This window comes from Chamaea fasciata, unplaced genomic scaffold (assembly GCF_029207755.1).
Source record: "Chamaea fasciata isolate MVZ Bird 193981 ecotype frontalis unplaced genomic scaffold, bChaFas1.0.hap1 SCAF_4, whole genome shotgun sequence".
NCBI classification, from domain to species: Eukaryota; Metazoa; Chordata; class Aves; order Passeriformes; family Sylviidae; genus Chamaea; species Chamaea fasciata.
Window position 1 is genome coordinate 20,341,000 of NW_027094089.1, and position 17,710 is coordinate 20,358,709.

The window sequence follows — 17,710 nt, forward strand, 5'->3', positions numbered from 1 at the left end:
AAGCCCCCTACCTGCCTGAGTGCTGACAGCCTTTCCATCCCTGACAGTTCACAAGGTCATGGTCCCTGTTGACATTTCATTCCACTTACCAGTCTGGTTTTCCTTAACCCCACCAATTCCAGGTCTGATCTCACAGCCGGTAGCTCAAGAGTATGACAATTAAAGATTAATGTTATAAGTGCATGGAAAGTTGAAAAATATAGATTTTTTTTTTATTGTCATGCCAGACATATTCATTTTTAAACCCTACCCTTGTGCTTCAAGACACCAGGCCAGGAGTGTCACTTTTCCCCAGTAGACTGCAAATGCTTTCATCCTTTAAGCTGCCAACTAGTTTTGTGGGCTAATATATTTTTCTTTATTTAATTATTCACTGCAACACATGAAACATTAAGCAGCTTCTTTCCATGAAGAAATGAGTGCTGTTTCCCAATGACAACATGCTAAGTATCCTTAATAACAGGAATAAGGAAAGGAGTTTACTAGAACAAAGGGGGAAAGGGCAGGGAAAATGAGAGAAGCTCAGAGCAACTAGAATTTACTAACAAAAAAACACTGAGACTTCATTTCTAAGAAAATGATCACAATTATCTGAACTGGGAAATACAAGCAAAAAGAAACAGACTTTTAAAGTGCAAAAAATATTTTCTGATATGACTTCTGGGCTACAATTCTTCTCTTTCTCAACGCTGATGATGATGGGTCAGTGAGAAAGAAGCCACAGATGCAATGTTACAATGTGTAACAGTTGTGTTTTCTTAATGGTGCTAAACCCCTGATAGCTGTGAGAAATGTTTGTTCTTCCAAAGAACAGAAAGTTAAAGGCTGAAGTCATTAACAAAAAAGCCATTCCAAGCCACAATTTTTCCTGTGAAAGCAGGACTGCAAACACAACTTCCAGTGTATGCTCTACTCATTTAATGACTTTTGAAGCGGCAAGAGATGGTCTCATCAGGTTACAGAGCATCGTGACCTCCTTAGAGCACTCCACAACACTGCACTGCCAGCTCACCATCGATCCAGGATGGGACAAACCTGGTGACCTTAACACTTCTGCAGGCTCAGATGAAACTCTTCACTCTGCCCTTGAAAGCGTGGGTAGGATGATGTGGGCAAAAGGATTTTTCCTGATTCTGGTGTTTACTTGTTGGGTCACAGAGGTAAAATTATCCCTGTTTGATTACTTAAAGCTGTTGGCTGTGGAGATAATCTGTGCATTTGCAGCTGTACAGTGGGTGGTTCGCAGTTCTGGACCTGTAGCTGGAAGCAAAGAAGTCATTTTGCACAGCACTTTAAAACTGAAAACTGAGCATACAGGACAAAAAGCCTTCCACGGCCCCATGCAGAAGTTGCCTTCTGCAAGGAGAAATCCTCTCATTTACTGGTGACAAGGAGGGTGTGTGTCCAGCTGTGTCCTCCTGAACTCCACCACCTCCCATGGCAGCACCCACAGAGAAAGAACACCTCGAGCAAACACCCAGTGAGCCTTAAGTCCTGCAATTGCAACATCTGTCCCTTTATGCTTTCGTAAAAAGAGACTGAATTCCAGTAGCACAGCTTAAAACAGCAGGTCTCAGCAACTTTGTTTAAGAGCCACAAAGTTGGTATCAGAAATCTAAATCCCATTACCCTTGGGAGGAAGGGGGGCTCAAACCTCCTACCTGGGCACAACTTCTCTGGGAAACGTGGAACAATTCTCCTGTTCACCATGGATAAATATAGAGTGCAAACGCTGCTGGAAACAACAATCTAAACTCTCCACCTGCTAATCCACCAAGCAGCTACTCCTTGCTCACTTGTGTTTGTAGGAGAACTGTAGCAAGCTGCCCCTTCCTAAGGCAGCATAACTTTGTTTAGACATTTTTCTCTGAGGATTTGCAATTTTTCTCCTCTTACCTTCACTTTGCAGCTGCTGAGCTTTAGTCCTTCCAAGAAGGAGTGGGGGCAGTTCTGGGCAGGTTTCAGACTGGAAGATTTATAAAGTACAGACATCAAAACCAAAGAGCAGAAAACTGATAGAAGCTAGAAAAGGACATGAAGCTTCCCAGGGACAGGAATGACAAGAAGCAGAGATGCATACTTGCTTTATTAAAAATCTGCATATGAAAGCAGAGGGAAGCATCCTCACACACAACAGATCTGCTCCCTGCTATCTCTTCATATTGGCATGACCGGAGATAAAGCAGAGACACACAGCTCACATTAAAGTTTAAAGTATCACCTAAAGGGATTTTTTGGTTGTTTGGGATTTTTTGGTGTGGGACGGGATAGCAGTTTTTCCAGCACTCTCTATGCAAGTGCTTTCGTGTGGTACAGACACGTGCAACCTCCACACAGCCACAACTGCACCAAAGATCTGGAGGCACAATTGATAATATCTGGAACACATTAAAAAATTAGAATGCATAGTTCCCTCGGCAGCTGTACTACTTTTCTCACAGTCTCTGCTAATTAACATACATTGAAGAGCTACCAACAATCACAGGCCCAAGGTCGTGTTTAGCTTCCTTTCTAAACAAGGCACAGAAAAATACCTTCAGCATACTTTCTGCAACAGTGCAGCCTCCCATGCAACAGAACTAAAACTTCAAAGAGTTTCTTTCCCATAAGCCCCCATTTTTCTTTTTCTTTTATTTTATTTTAAATTACATAAAATAATCAAATATGGCATGTTCGTGGTTTGGTCCACCACCTCTCTTTTTCCAACCTCACCCATGAAAATCCTGCCTGACACTGGGAGCAAAACTGGAGTAAATTCATCCCTGTGTATTTTATAATGCAAATTATCACACTGAAAAATGCACAACAAGGAAGGCAGCCAACAGACAGCTCATTTTGGTGAAAGGGGTGGAAAGGGAGGACAGGGAGGTAGCCAGGGCAAGAATATGCTCAGGTTTGCAGATCTCAAAGGAAAGCATCAAAACCCATTTTGAGGCACTTTCAACACTTCCACTGCCATCCTTCCTGGCACTTTAAAAGCAATCTCCACTGTGCCACCAATTTTTATATTTTTTAACAAATCTTTTAAGATAGTTTTATCTGCTCATTACCATAAAGGGTTAAAAGTGACATGGTCTGTATTGTCTTAGGATGAGAAAAGGGACAGACAAGGCAAAAGTTTTATTTACGCTTCTAAATTGGATGTGGAAAGATTTATAAACAGATTAATTTTAATTAGTGTCCTCATTTTATTAAAAAAGAGAAAGCAAGCCTTAAAATTAATGCATTGCTACCCTGAGTATTAACAAATATGTCAAGTCTTTGCTTCTTTTAAAGCTCTTTAGTCACTGAGAGTTTTTTTATTATATATCAAAAGCAGCCTCTGATGAGACTAATTTTCAAAAAGCATGATGGAATGCAGCATGGCACAAACATTCTTCTTGATTTTTAACAAGGCAGGCCCAATAAACATTAATCTCTGGGGGAAACATTTGCACTGTGGCCTTTGTGTCCCATCTCGCAGTATGTTGGAGGCAGGTGTTCCCCCCAAACTCATCCCGAAGAACCTCTTTGCTGTTTGGGAAGTTAAAAGTAGATACCCATCCCAGAGCAGAAGTATTTGAACAATGACTTTAACCTTTGTGTCTCCTTGAGCTGTTTCTCTAGTGGCTGCAAAAGCTGGATTCCTCATAGATAAAGTGCAGGCGTGGTACCTGGGAAGATTTTTAGAAGACTGCATGAGATGCCTTGGCATTTGTGCTGTATTTTATCAGAGCACCAAGCAAAATGGAGTCAAAGCAAGGCCAAAAGTAAAGATTTTCTGGGGTTCAATAATCCAAACTCTGCCTACCTGAGTTTCTTCTGCAGATGCCAGGACTACAGACAGCAGAGATGCCAATCACCAGCCTTTGTCCCCACCTTCTCCACACTGACTTGTGACAAGCACAGAGAGGTGTCTGCCTTAGGGGGTTTACTTACAGTACAAACCAGGTAAGAAAGTCCCAAGCTATTTGCTATCTCCAGGATACCAAGGCTCAACCACCTTATACACAAGTTCACTTGCAATATTCGCTTGTAGTATTTTTGACATTTTAGGACTGTAGCAGAAGGCATCCCCTCTCCTAAACACAGAGTCCCATGAATAAGCTGTCTCATCTGAGTTGCTTCTTCCTGTGTAAGCTCCACGAGACTCAGCCTTCACCCTTAACCCACAGCACCGGCACCCACCATTGAAGTTCTCTTCAACTCCCACTCAGTCACTGCAGCCTCTTCTCTCCACAGAGTTAATGTGACTTGCCTCCTCTACAGCCAGCATCAAAACTGAATTAATTAATTTTAAAAATTACCACTACTCTATTCCCGCTTTTTTTATTTTCTTCTTCGGCTCCCTGCTGGAAGTATCTTCCAGTGCTGAACATAACATGTGCTTTGATTCTGCACACAAGGGGCTTGGCCCCTCAGTCACAGCAGCCCTCTTCTCATTCAAGCCACTGAAATTATTTCCTGTGCTGGAAAGGGCTGGAGAGGAGCTCCCATCAAACGTTCCTACGGCTCCAGTGCCTCCATGGCCACTGAGTGCTGCCTTTGCCTACAGCAGGTGGAGGGGATTGGCACATGGCACGATGCCCACACTTTCACAAACCGGGCCCTCCCCTCATTGTCTTCTTCCCATCCATGTTTCTCCTGTGAGCACCCTGCCCTCTCTGCACTGCCCAAACTTGTGGATGTGACTGCTCTCTAGCTCCTGGTAGCCTGTCTTCAGATTCCTGCTCCTATTCTGGCAGTCCAAGAAGGCATGAAATGAAACCCCTGGCCGTTCTGGAGGGTGTGTTGCTGTTGTAATCACCCCAACACAACCCGCCTAAGCATTTTAGGGTATCACAGCTGCGAATCATTGGCTCGTGAAGGATGAAGTCTGGCACCTTCCTGTACTCCAGCCAAACAAAAGGGAGGAAGAAGAGAGAGAAATGACACTTTTTCCTCCACTTGATGAAAGCAAAATCTGATGGAGACGGAGTGGGGAAGAAACCGTCTGGGTGCTAAGCCTTTATTAATTAATGCATGTTTTGAAAAAAGAAATGTAACAGTGCACTCATTTCAGCTGGTTTCTAGGAGCTTTTGTGACCTTAATAATTCATGTTTATGCAAGCTGCTTATAATGTTAAGCAGTTGGGTTTTGTAGATTTTATCCATTGCATTTAACTGAGATGAATACATCTAGCTGTGAAATGAGGTTGGCCATAATACTCACAAGGAAGCCTTAAAAAAATCAGTGTTTTTAGAAGGGCTAACAAAATTCGCAGCTTTGTCTGAAATAATTTTCCATCTATAAATAATACACAAAATATAAGAAACAGAAATATTTTTTTCCCAGATTCATCCTTTCCCTTTGCTTTTCATGTTTTGGCAGCATTTCCAACATCAGTTAATTGCTTCTCAAGCACATAATCAGGGTCTCCTGCCTGTTTTGCCATTCTTCATAGCAACAGGAGCGTAAAGGGGGGATTACAAATACCAAAGTGCTCAGGAAAACTAAGAGGCAGGTGGAACTCATATTTTGGATATCAGTTTGGGCTCCTGCAGTGCAGAGCAATAGGTAGCAAGAGCACTGCTAGCACAGGGAGAGGCTTTATTATTCAGGCTTGTCACCCATGGACACACAGCTCCTCTGGGACACCACTTCAGACAGTGGCCTGGACTGAGCAGCAGCTTATACTTGACCCACCAGATAGCCAGAAGAAAGCATGCCAGCACCTAAAATAAGCTGCTGCTTATTGTCCTGAATACCTTTGTAAGTCTTTCCCAACACACTAGCTATGACTATTCCTACACACTCTTCACTGAAACTAACAGGTTTCTGAAAAAATCTGCACTCACTTTTTATCAACACAAGATGGGCCACTTTTCTCACTATCCCTTCAAAATTTGGCAGTGATTTAAGGGAAACTGAGAACCTGTTCTTTCCTGAGCACCTTATACAAGGAGACAGGGACACCACTGTAAAGGGTCACTAAAATGCTGGCAAGCTTGTGCACATCCCTGCCAGGCCATGTTTAAACTGGAAGCTCTTCCATAAAGACTCTTAGTTGGTTTTTAACCTGACTTTATTTTACCAAGTTCTTATTTAAGAGAAGCAGTGTTCATTTCAACTGAAATCACAGTTTGCTTCTCAATGCAAATTGCCAAGGGCACCTCCCAGCAAACAGAAAGTTTCTCAGTGCAGCTGAGGAAGAGCGAACTGTCCCTGCAGTGCCAACAGCATCATGAAAAAAATGGAACTGAGAGCTGAAAGAAAAAGATGACTGTAAAAGACATGGGGTTTTGCACCAGGTTTGCTCTGGCTTTAGTGGAAATGGGCCCAAATGGATCTTCTTTTGCCCCAAATAAGGGATGCTCATTCTTAACACAACCTACACACACATTGACACTCAGAGCCCACACAATGGCCCTGAAATACCAACCATTTTCGGCAGTCAGTCAGGCAGCCAGGTGAACTCCAGGCAATTACAGACCAAAATGAAACCATGTGATTTTAAGGCAAGTATTAGATCCTCCATAGAAAACCTCAAGTTAAGTTTTAATAGTTAATTTTTAACCGTTTGTTAAAAAAAATCATGTAATCAGTTTTAGCAGCTTACAGTAGCTCTTGGAACAGCCATTTCCCTCTCACCCACAGCAAAAAACAATGGACAAGCCCAGTATCATTGCCAGTAGCTAATGTAAGGTTCACTGTCTTGACTATCTAATAGTACATAAAGTTCAAAATATATTTCTTTGTGTACTTACACGATTCAGACTAATAGCTTTACTCCTTATAGATTAGATACTTAAATCACTTAGCACCTAATCCAAGCTCTATCAATTTTAAGGCCATTCCTTGCCCCCAGTGAGCGCTGAAGAGAGACACCAAAGATGTCATATCATACCTTCCAAACAGCAGGACGTCCTGCCACCCATCAGAGAGCTTACTCCTGAGTTATCATCCCATCTATAGGAGGTATTAAAAGGCCACAGATAAAATCATTAATCTCAAAGCAGGCTGTCTCCAGTCAAGGCTCCCTACTCACAAACTCCATTTTTCCAGTGTCTGTATGTGGTGAAAAGCTATTCCATTAGAGGACCACTCCAAACAAGAAATACCAGTTCTAAAGAGTTTTGCTGTGTTTCTCAAGCTGAGCTACCATTTTTGATGCTTGTCCACATCCACGAAAGAGTCATGTAGGACATACTGACAAACTTTAAAAAAAAAGGTTATTTAGGAAACTTGTAACTGTGACACCTAAACCTTTCCCTACCTCCCAACCTTAGATGCAGATGAAAAAAGGGCAGCTGCCCCCTCTTTGGCTGTGTACAACCAGTAATTTCACATCTATCAGACTGGAGCACTCAGGTTGCCTTCATGCTGGGAGCACCACAGTGGGCCAGAAGACTCAGACAATTAATGTTTTTCTCTGCAGCTTTAACTTCAGGCCATTACCTTTCACATAGAATACACTTAAAAGTAAATAAATGTACAAGGTACCAAATGATATAGTGGAATGTTCTGCAGACAAACAATGCTATCTACTCCCAAGAATCAAAATTAATTGGAGGAGGAAGAATCTTTTAATTGATACAGCTCTATATTGTAAAATGGCATTTGACTGACAAGCAATTACACTGCAAGCAATTTCTATGATATAGTGTCTAACAGAACAGATACAGCAGGAAGGAAAAGGCAAGCCTAAATACCGCAAGAAATAAAATTTGTGTGCACTCTCTGTGAGATCAATGCAAACATAACCACAAACATTTGCATTACAATAGTGCAGTAAATAACAACTTCGCAGCTGAGACATTTACAGGCACATTAGTAAATACACTTTCACATCTCACAGAGAGGACAGCAATTTATTCAACCACCCAAATAAGACATCTTGCAAGCACAAGTCATGCTTTAATTAGGAGGGATCCTCCTGAAAGTAAAGCTCAGATGTCCCAGCAGGTCCTTTCCACCCCACACATCCAGCAGCTGTGATTCACCACACTTCAGACTATTCACTGCACAGAGGTTTAAATTCTTTGATAAGCATGTGGACGTGGCCTGAAAGACAAGGCTGCAGGCCAAGCTGAGCCCATCACACCCCACTCCCCAGAGCCCCACGCCTCTCAGCAGCCACAGTGCACCAACCTGAATAACTCTGCATTTTGGAATGGTGCCACCCATTTGTTTGCTGCATTTATTTATTTTCAGCTGAGCTACAGGACATATTTCCCATACAGAAATGCTCGTAGCTTTATTCAGAAGATAAAAAGGAGGATGTCTTCTACTCCATAAGAGGGGAGAGATGGATTCCTGCTGGAACAGGACGTGTTACATGTCATCTTGCAGCCCAAGCCCCATCATAGCAGAAGATATTTCTCCATCACCCCAGCTAAGCTCCTCACCCCAAGAAGTGGAGGATTGAAATACAACCATATGGAGGAAGATTCCTCTGTGGTCTAGAAGAATAAAGGGTGGGGAAGATGATTAAGGGAAGGGGAATATAATCTATGCTGCTGAGAGCCTGGGAGGAAAACTGAAAGCTGGCCTGAATTCAGAATATTTGTATTCCCAGATAAACATGGTGAGCACATGTTTATCTGGGAAACCCAGAGAAACACCTGTGAGGAGGGCTTGAAAACTGGAAACTGGCATTGCAGATCTGGGCTGACCACAAGCTCATCACTTGTGAAAGTCCTTCAAACCCAGGCACACTGGGAACACAGGTAAGAGCATAAGAACAGGATTAATATTTTAAAGATGAAGAGCTGGTTAAAGTTTAATACCTGTCCCACTTGTCATCTGAAATCCTTCATGAAGGGGACTGAGCTCAGATGAGGCAGGGACTTTAGTCCTCAACATGAGGTCAGTTGCCATTGAAGCTCCTGCCAGCTTTGGTTAAAGTTGATGAGCTGACAGCCAGGCTCTACAATGAGCAGAGGTGGCTGCCAGGGGTCCCATCCACCCTCCTCCCCAGCACAGGGGACACAAAGGAGCTGCACCATGTGCATCAGACTGTTAGGGTGGCATTAAGTAAGCAGAGCCTTTGCGGTTCGTGTTTTGCTGCAGACTCTGGACAAAAGCTTTCCCAAAGCTCATGGATTCTTGGTCCGTTTTTGATTTTGCATTGAGAAATGCGTACCCCAACAGATCTTGGTCATCAATTTTCACTGGCAAGCTCTCTTCCCACGTCCCTCGAGGGGATGGACAGCAGGAGGGGGACTGTGGGGGACCCAAGTCCCTCCCACTCTAAGTAGAGATCAGGTCTATGACCACCTGAATACATAATGTAAATAATCTACCACCACGTATGTAAGTCCATAAGACGCAGTGAGATGCATCCCAGAGGGAATTGGCTGATGTAGTTTGCAAGACATTCTCCTTGATATTTGAAAAGTCATGGCAGTCAGGAGCCAGGTGACCAGAATAGAAGAAACATCATACCAACTTTAAAAAGGGAAGAAGAGAGACTCCAGGAAATACCTACCACCCTCACCTCTGTGCCTGGGAAGGTCATGGAATAGATCCTCCTAATGACTGTGCTGAGGCACTTGGAGCATAAGGAGATGATCTGGGACAACCAGCACAGCTTCACCAAGGGTAAGTCTCACCTCACCGACCCAGTGACCTTCTGTGATGGAATGACCACATCAGCAGACATCTTTGACATGATCCTCCACAACATCCTTCTCTTTAAATTGGAGAGAGATGGATTTGATGAGTGGAAAGTTAGATGGATAAGAAACTGGAGAGAAGGTTGCATCCAGAGAGTAGTGGTCAGTGGCTCAGAGTCCTGATGAACATCAGTGACAAGTGGAGTCCCTAAGGGGTCCATACTGCGAGCAGTGTGATTTATTAACTTTATTAATGACACAGATGAAGGGATCATGTACACCCTCAGAAAGTTTGCAGGTGACACCAAGCTGAGGTGGTTTGACAGGATGCCAAAGGGACCTGGACAAGCTCGAGGAGAGGTCCACAGGAACATCATGAGGTTTAACAAAGCCAAGTGCTGGTGCTACACCTGGGTTGGGACAATCACCCCCGGTATCAGCACAGGCTGGGCATGAGCAGACCCAGAGCAGCCCTGCCCAGAAGGACTTGGGGGTGCTGGTGGGTGAGAGGCTGGACATGCCCCGGCCATGGCACTCACAGCCCAGAGAACCAAACGTGTCCTGGGCTGCATCCAGAGCCCCGTGGGCAGCAGGGGAGGGAGGGGATTCTGCCTCTCCGCTCTGCTCTGCTCTGGTGAGACCCACCTGGAGCTCTGCATCCAGCTCTGGGGTCCCAGCATGGGAAAGACACGGAGCTGTTAGAGTGAGCCCAGAGGATGCCACCAAGATGATCAGAGGGCTGGAGCACCTCTCCTGTGAGGAAAGACTGAGAGAATTGGAATTGTTCAGCCTGGGAAAGAGAAGGACTTGGGGCGAGACCTTCCAGTACCTGAAGGGAGCCTGCAAGATGGAGAGACTTTGTAGTCCTGTAGTGACAGGACAAGCATGAATTGCTTCAAACTGAAATAGAGCATGTTTAGATTAGATATTAGGAAAAAATTCTTTGCTGTGAGGTTGGCAAGGCATTAGAACGTTTTGCCTGGAGAAGTTGTGTTCAAGGCCAGGTTGGATGGAGCTGGGAGCAACCTGATCTAGTGAAAGATGTCCCTATCCATAGCAGGCAGGTTGGAATTCCATGACTTTTAGGATTCCTCCCAATCCTGGCCATTATATGACACTAAGACCAGCACATCCAGTAAAATACACAGCTCAGTATTGAAGCTAGACTTTCCCCACACCACCACAGCTTTTGCCCTGTAAGCAGAGAAAGAAGCAGGAGCTTGTTTCTTCAGTCAGATCACAGTTACTGATTTACACAAGTGTTGTATTTGCATACAGCTGGAGGAGCAGAAAAAACCCTACTCCAGCAGGAAACAAGCTGTGTTTTACCCATCTGGGAAGATGAGAGCATTGCTAAACTTACAGACAACATGCAACAGGATGGTGACATGGGTAAGAGGATACCTAGTGAAGTCCAAGCAGCTGGGCTGTTCTCATGCAGATCTGTAATACCAGGAGGCAAAAGCAGGATGTTTTCCCTGGAAGGCAATAGTGAACACAGTGGGTTTGGGATCTGATTCAGGAGGTTCTGCCTCTGTCAAAATTCTGGACAAAGCCTGTTTGTCTGAGACTTTGCAAAGTGTGGAGGAAGCATCAAAGCTCTCCTTCATTTTGTAGGTCAGGAAGGCTTTGGGTTTGGCAGGGTGTCAGCTCACATGTATTCTCTAAAGTGCGCTTTAATTTTTCATTGTAGCAGCACCTACAGACTTTGATTGAAATAAATGATCAACTAATTTTTATCATGAATCTAGGAATCACTCTCTTCTGGTCCCCATCATGGAGAGGATTTTCTTCCCAGTGACAAGTGTTAATGCATTTATGCCCTAGTTTCCCACTGTGGGTGTCACTATTGAAGTGTCAGGAAGGAAGGTTAGAGCTGCTTTTTCAGACTGTTCCTGTCAGCCTCAGCAGTCCGTTTTGGATGAAAACATCCCAGCAGAACACAGCCTGAAAGAAAGCTGGATTTTAAACAGCACAGCAAAAGTCTTTGTGTTATATATGATTAAAATGTACACATTGAATAGGTCTTTTTCCCAGTCTGAATCAGAGAAGACAGCTCCACTGTGTAAAAATTACAGGGTTTTTTTTGCAGAATGACAGAAGTTTCATAAATCCTTAATGCAGTTAAGAGACCATTTTCCATGGTTTTCTCATTTTTCAATGCTGTTCTTTCTAACAGATCCCCCAGCACAAATCGTGGCAGGTACTGTTCCACTTGTGAGCGCTGACAGGGGACACCTGCTCATTCACCATGGTGAGACCCCAGAGCGGTGCCTACCTTCACTTCTTACACAGCAAAAATGGCCAGAACCAAAACCCAGTAGGATCCAGACACTCTGTTTGATTTGAACTGTTCTGTGTGAGTCATGGTAATTTTAATACACAGTTAGTTGGGGGGCTAAGGGGGAAGTCAGTTATCAAAAGCAGCCTTACTGTAATTTCAAAGTTTTACCAAATTACTTTAATACAATTCCATTTAGAGAGAAATTTAGATTAAGTGCACACAGTAAGTGCTGTAACCCACCCAGCTCCTAACTCCCTTTGCAAACTAACACTGCAGAGACAGTGAGTAAAATGCTGGCCAAATCGAACGATAATGAAATTAAAGCACAACAGCATGGCTTATGAGAATGTTCTAGCAGCATCCTTGGGAAGCTGCACTGAAGAGGAGGTGTCATTAGGCAAGTATAACAGGAGAAGTATTAGATTGCAGTATTACAGCCGCTCCCACTTCCCTTGCAGAGCTTTACAATGTCACAGCAAGGCAGCAATATCAGTGTGCTGATACTAGATTAGGAGCCCTTTTTAGACAGAAGAGGATAATTATTTTCTCCTGGAGAGTACCCATAAATTAATTTTATTCACCCAGACCACCTCTGTCATTGCTGGAAGCTGCTGCTGAAGGACCACAGACTCTGCCCTAGACGACACCATATCGCATGCAAATCTCCAGCTCAGAGCAGTGGCAAATGCACAAGATACAATGTCTTGTGACATGGTGAAGGTCTTATTAGACTATTTGACCTTCAGGCTAAATTTATCAATTCAGTGAAATATATTAATAGCACAGTTTTTAATTAAGACAACATCATAGAAAGAGCAATACTGCTTGGTCCACTGCAGATCCGTATTAAAGTACAATATTCATTTAATCACTTTTGTACATGATCTAGTTAAAATTAGCCGGGAGAGCTGTTACTGTAACACGTGGGCAATAGAAGCAGAAAGCTGAGGCTCACCAAAGCAAAGCCACTCCACTTCATTACAACCACAGCAGCCTCAGCAGGGCCAGACACGCCAGAGGGGAGAGGCACAAGAGGGATTGCTCGAGGATCATACATGCTACAACTCACAGACCTTAAGGAACAAAATGCAGCTCATCATCCTGCTCTTGTTTTGACAGAAACAGGCCCCAGATTACTCATTTGCTGCTGCTATTTTCACTCCATCAGCAGTCGGGTACACCTGAGTTGGCGCTGGACGCGGTGCCCAGCGTGGCATAAGGCCGTGTCAGGCTTTCCCATGCTCTGTGCAAGACCCAGCTGGGGAGCTGGGGAGGGGAGCAAACCCAGAAAAACACTCTTTCCTATTCCTTCTCTGCATACATTAATCGACGTGCTTATTCCTGTTTACATTATGAGGTGTATGTCATAAAAGAACTTACAGGATGTGTACTGCAGCCAAAATAATATTGCTGTTGGAGCCTCAGCCTTTTTATTTCCTGACTTAACATTGCCCAGTAAAAACTACTTTTTTTCTTTTTTTTTCTCTTTTTTTTTTTTTTTTTTTTTAATTTCTGCATTTGTCTAATGGAGTTTATGAGTGGCTTGTACCCATTTCAGGTAAGAATGCTACATAGAGCGCCCACAAACACCTTCAGGAAACCCAGTAAGAGAACAAGTTCTATACTGGAGACAATAATAACATTCAGAAATATTAGCTAGTATAGAAATGTGTACAAATATAGTAAGGAAGCTACTTTTAGCAACAACATTCAGAACAGTTTAGAAAGGTGTCTGCATTATAAGACCTTTTCACAAATTACTCTGGTGAAACCCAGACCTTTTCATTTAGGGCAACTCAGTTGTCCTTTCAGGAGACAAAGTGTGCTGTGTACAAGAACTATAACTAAAAAAAAAAGAGTTTTTTTTCCACAGACGTCAAGACTTGGATTTCAAAGGCAGGAAGCATTTCCCAATGCTTGTGCAGATGAGCTAAGGCAGATGGACCTTATATTAAAGCCTTCCCTACCTCCCAACACAAGCGTGCACTCTTGCACCCAGCCAAAATCCTGCCCAGAGATGTTCCCTATTTCACAAAGCAAGGAAAAGACCCATGAAAATATCATGAAGATATGCAATAGCTTTTAAATTTGACCCTTACAACATCAAGGTTTGATGTCACCAGCATTGCCAAATAACCCCTGCAGTAGGTGCCTGCCACGCAAGATAGCTGCAGCTCTCTGCATTCCTAGGAAATCCTTTGCAATACCACCTGGACTCTGACCTTCTCTCCCTACTTCAACTCATTTGAGACAATCAGTGTCTTGATTTCTACTTGGGAATCCTGGGCATCATTGGCTGGACCCAGCTCTGCTGTGCTCCTGGCAGAGCTGCTGGCAGTTGCATCTGCCAGCTCAGGAGCTGGTAAACCAGACTAAATATCTACTCCCACACCAAGAGTTTTAGACTAGCATTCTCCTCTCAACATTTTAAAGCAAACATAGAAAAGACCTCATGTCACAAAAACAAAAATTCTTTTTTAAAAAAAAGTCCTTCCCACTTCCATAAAATGCTCACGAGTTTTATAAAAGTTTAAAAAAAATAGGTTTCCTCCAGGCCAGGCACTGAATAATTTTAAAGAAAAAAAGACTTCAAAGACACATTTTTCATTCTATTTGCATTCAGGCATTTTGTTTTTCAGAAAATTATTAACTCGGTAATATCATTGCAGGCTATTTTTCCATGTGCCATGAGCTTTGGCTACCCAGATAATTCATTCAGTGCAAAGACTCATGCAAAAGAGGAAGGAGGCACTCTACAAAAGTTTGTGAGTCATCCCAAGGGATTAGCACGGTATTTGCAAGGACATGCATCCTGCACAAGAAAGTGAGAGTTGCAGAGGGTGTACGGGCATTGCAGTTTGCCTTAAAATGAAGGCAGAGGAACCTACACCGAGGGGGCTGAGCACTCTGATAAAGCCCGCTCGCAGCCACTCCAGCTGCTCCTCTGCCAGGGGTAAAAAGAAGTCCCAGCCCTGACGTCTCCACAAAAAACATGAGGCTGATGCAGGGACAGTGCTTGAAGCCATTGCACTGGCCAGAGCGCACCAGCATCTTGTGTCAATCCCCCACAAACTCCCGCAGCCCCCAGGGACGAGGAAGTGAAGGCAGTTCTGGGACGATTCCTCTCCCAAGGCTTCACAGTGCTCTTTCCCAGCCAGAAGCAATGAAGATTTGACAGCCCGTGGAGAGAAATTCACGAGCATTGCCGTTCGTTAAAAGGAAAAGCACTGAGGTTAACGGGATGGGCTACAGTAAGCCCGTTTACAGCTTTATGGCACCTTCAAAGGGGCATTGGAGCTTTTTACGGCCACGTAGAATGGTCAGATAGTTACAAACTGAGACAGGTTGAAGAGAGTACCCCAGGCCACCCGAAGGAGAGGCAATACAGTTAACTTCAGAGTTTGAGGACAGTTCTTGATGTTTTCCTCTTACGTATCTCATCCACAACTGCTCCCCGGCTTACAATACTGCATATATCACAGTCTGCTTTGTGCGAACAGGAGTATTTAATGACACAGAGAACTACCTTCTAATGATTGGGGGGAGAGGGGGGGGGAATCGGCCACATGCTTCACGCTGTCTGATTTTATTAAACTGCTGTGTACATGGAAGTGGGGGCTGGTTGCTGTTTTTTCTGCAAAGGCAACCCCTCTTCCTCGCATCCCTGCGTCCTGCTGTACTGCAAGACAGTAACAGGCACTGTCACAACATGACCTAATCCACTCCAGGAGACAGGACAAAGTGTCACAGCAAGGGATGGAGCTGACCCTCACCCCCCAGGCAGGCACGCCGGGAATAGCTGAGCGAGGGCTGGTCAGAGACCCTACAAGCACCCCCAAAGCAGGGGATACGGCCCCCTGACCCCGAGAGGAATGAAACCCCACCAACCCCGGCCGAATGGACTCTTATCAACACCTGCCCCATTGACCTAGAGAGCGATGGACCCCACTGAACCCTGGGCATGGACTCCTGCAAGGCACCAGCCTCCTGGGGATGGAGGCCCCAACATGACGGGGTTCACATCCCCCTGAGCCTCTCCAGAGGAGATGAGACCCTCAGCCCTCCTAGGAATGGAGCCCCAGGGATCACGGGGGAGACAACCCACTGACGCATGGAGGGGGGGCTGCTACCCCGCACAAACAACTCTGGGTAAGATGAAGAGCTTCAGCTCCGCGGTGGGGAGATGCACCCTGCCCTCCCGGAGCCCCCAGGGAACCGGGGGAGGCACCCACGACCCCCGGCAGATGCAGCCCCTGTGGCAGCAGCGAGGGGGCTGCACATCACCGTCCGCCGGGGCATGAAGCCGCCGGTGCTGATGGCGGGGCGGGATGACCACAGCGACTGCCGGGCGATGCAGCCCCCGCGTCCCGCTGCGGCAGCGCGGGGGGAGCGCAGCTCCCAGCCCAGCCCAGCCCCGCGGGAGCGAAGCCGCCGGCGGGGCAGCCCCGGCCCCGCCGCCCCCGCCGCCCCCGCCCGCAGCCGCGCCGCGCTCCCCACTCACCTCGGCGGGACGGGGGCCCCGCGCCCCGACACCTGCCCGGCGTGCCCGGGGCAGGCGCACCCGGCCCGGCGCCGCTGCCTCGCCGCCTGGTGCGCCCGGGCCGGCCCGCGGAGCGGCGGGGGCGGCCCCGGCGGGGCGGGAGCGCGGGGATGCCGCGAGGGGCGGCCCGACAGGGCGGGCGGGGCTCGCTGCCTCCGTCCCTCCGCGGGACACCTGGGGCTGGGCACGGGCTGGGGCACGGACCGCGCTGCGGGGGCCGGCCGGCGCTGCGGGAGCTGCCTGGGATCTGCGGCCCCCGCCGAGCAGGCGTTGTTCTCTGCCAGGGTTTCAATGTTTTCGGGCACATCGGGATTTTTTTAAGTCCTATAAACGTTTTCCTTGTATCGCTTTTATCTTCGGTTCTCGCTCAGCGGGCAGTGCTAGTTCCAAGGATGATTTAAATGAACAGTGAATTGCTCTTTTTTTTTTTTTTTTTTTTTTTTTTTTTTTTTTTTTAATCTTAACGGATCCTTTCTAATATTTTAAGAAAGTTCTTTTTTTTTTTTTTTTCATTAATAGAAACCTCAATATTATCAAAATGAAACTGAATTCTTAAGTGTTTTGTCGCTTTTTCAGGTTCGCTTTCCTTAAGCACTGCTAAAGGTAACGGTCAGTGTCTCTGTTTTCTTTCAAACCAGAATCCTTTCCTGACTCATGCCCCTGTACAAGGCTCGGGGAGTGTGTTTCCAGCACTGCTGTTCTAAAATTAAATTTAAAAAAAAAATTTTTAAAAAAAAGAGGGAGAGAATTCAGATCAACCAAAGTGTCTCTAAAGTATTGTCTTTATTAAAGACTCTGTCAGGTAATCACGTTACAATTTGGCCCAGATGCTCTGCCTATCACTTCTTTGAAGATGATTGCTCGTGATGGCAATGTCTGGGCTGATAACTAAATCAAGCTCAGCGTTTAGAGCAGCGGGCTGTCTGTAGGCACTTGTTGCAATGACAGGCTTGCCAGAGAGATACCAGGCAGTGCCTTAGGACTCTTCAGCACGGTGACGACGCTGTGAGCTGAGCTGAATTGTTCTGTGAGTGCATAATGCTTCCATGCAAACAGAACAGTACTGCAAAGCCCGCCCCGATCACCCTTCATGCAGAGCACCGAGGTTTGCCCAGTGTCGGCCAGGCCTCAGAATGCAACAAGAAAAGAAACCCAGCCCCTTTCACAGGTTTGAACTCCAGGACGAGGTGCAAAAAAAACAGATGTGTGGTTCCTGTCAGTGGCCTTGTTTCCGTGAGGGAATCCCAGGGACACGGGGCAAACCATAAAGCTGGGACAGGCGGGAGAGCAGCTCCCGGCGAGTGGAGTTC

General features: G+C 45.6%; 1 long non-coding RNA gene across 2 annotated transcripts; it reads right to left on the minus strand.

Moving 5' to 3' along the window:
- Nucleotides 1-252: 252 nt before the first annotated feature.
- On the minus strand, nucleotides 253-16,402 carry LOC136288175 (uncharacterized). 2 transcript variants are annotated; one of them, XR_010720492.1, is made up of 3 exons: nucleotides 16,362-16,402; nucleotides 1,897-1,966; nucleotides 253-1,260 (listed from the first exon to the last, which is right to left on the minus strand). It is a non-coding gene; the product is annotated as an uncharacterized lncRNA (long non-coding RNA). The 2 variants fall into 2 exon arrangements; XR_010720493.1 differs by lacking the exon at nucleotides 16,362-16,402 and adding an exon at nucleotides 3,578-3,655.
- Between the last annotated feature and the right edge of the window lie 1,308 nt (nucleotides 16,403-17,710).